A 1,374-nucleotide genomic window follows, 5' to 3' on the forward strand; every position below is an offset into this window, starting at 1 on the left:
CACTATTTTGAGAGGTCTTTATAGATGATTAATAAACTCTTAACAGAGAATCATAAACACATGAACTGCATATCAGTGAAGTAGCAGTAGTGAAATATCTGAATACACTGAAGTAAATATCTTGTAGATGTTCTGTTGATACATTAGTCACATTAAGTAGGTGTAGCATTCATTATATGGTACTTACTTTAAGCAACACCTAATCCCCACCCTGGTCCTAACCTCTAACCCAATCTTAACCCTCACCCTGGTCCTAATCTCTATCCTAATCTTAACCCTCACACTGGCCCTAATCTCTAACCTAATCTTAACCCTCACCCTGGCCCTAATCTCTATCCTAATCTTAACCCTCACCCTGACCCTAATCTCTAACCTAATTTTAACCTTCACCCTGCTCCTAATCTCTATCCTAATCTTAACCCTCACCCTGGCCCTAATACCTAACCTAATCTTAACCCTCACTCTGGTCCTAATCTCTATCCTAATCTTAACCCTCACCCTGGTCCTAAGCTCTATCCTAATCTTAACCCTCACACTGGCCCTAATCTCTAACCTAATCTTAACCCTCACCCTGGCCCTAATCTCTATCCTAATCTTAACCCTCACCTTGGCCCTAATCTCTATCCTCATTTTAACCATCACCCAGGCCCTAATCTCTATCCTAATCTTAACCCTCACCTAGGCCCTAATCTCTATCCTCATTTTAACCATCACCCTGGTCCTAATCTCTATCCTAATCTTAACCCTCACCCTGGCCCTAATCTCTAACCTAATCTTAACCCTCACCCTGGCCCTAATATCTAACCTAATCTTAACCCTCACTCTGGTCCTAATCTCTATCCTAATCTTTACCCTCACCCTGGCCCTAATCTCTATCCTAATCTTAACCCTCACCTTGGCCCTAATTTCTATCCTCATTTTAACCATCACCCAGGCCCTAATCTCTATCCTAATCTTAACCCTCACCTAGGCCCTAATCTCTATCCTCATTTTAACCATCACCCTGGTCCTAATCTCTATCCTAATCTTAACCCTCACCCTGGCCCTAATCTCTAACCTAATCTTAACCCTCACCCTGGCCCTAAAATCTAACCTAATCTTAACCCTCACTCTGGTCCTAATCTCTATCCTAATCTTTACCCTCACCCTGGCCCTAATCTCTATCCTAATCTTAACCCTCACCTTGGCCCTAATCTCTATCCTCATTTTAACCCTCACCCTGGCCCTAATCTCTAACCCAATCTTAACCCTCACTCTGGTCCTAATCTCTAACCTAATCTTAACCCTCACTCTGGCCCTGATCTCTAACCTAATCTTAACCCTCAGCCTGTTCCTAATCTTTATTCTAAACTTAACCCTCACCCTGGCCCTAAT

This window comes from Pygocentrus nattereri, chromosome 11 (genome assembly GCF_015220715.1).
Source record: "Pygocentrus nattereri isolate fPygNat1 chromosome 11, fPygNat1.pri, whole genome shotgun sequence".
NCBI classification, from domain to species: Eukaryota; Metazoa; Chordata; class Actinopteri; order Characiformes; family Serrasalmidae; genus Pygocentrus; species Pygocentrus nattereri.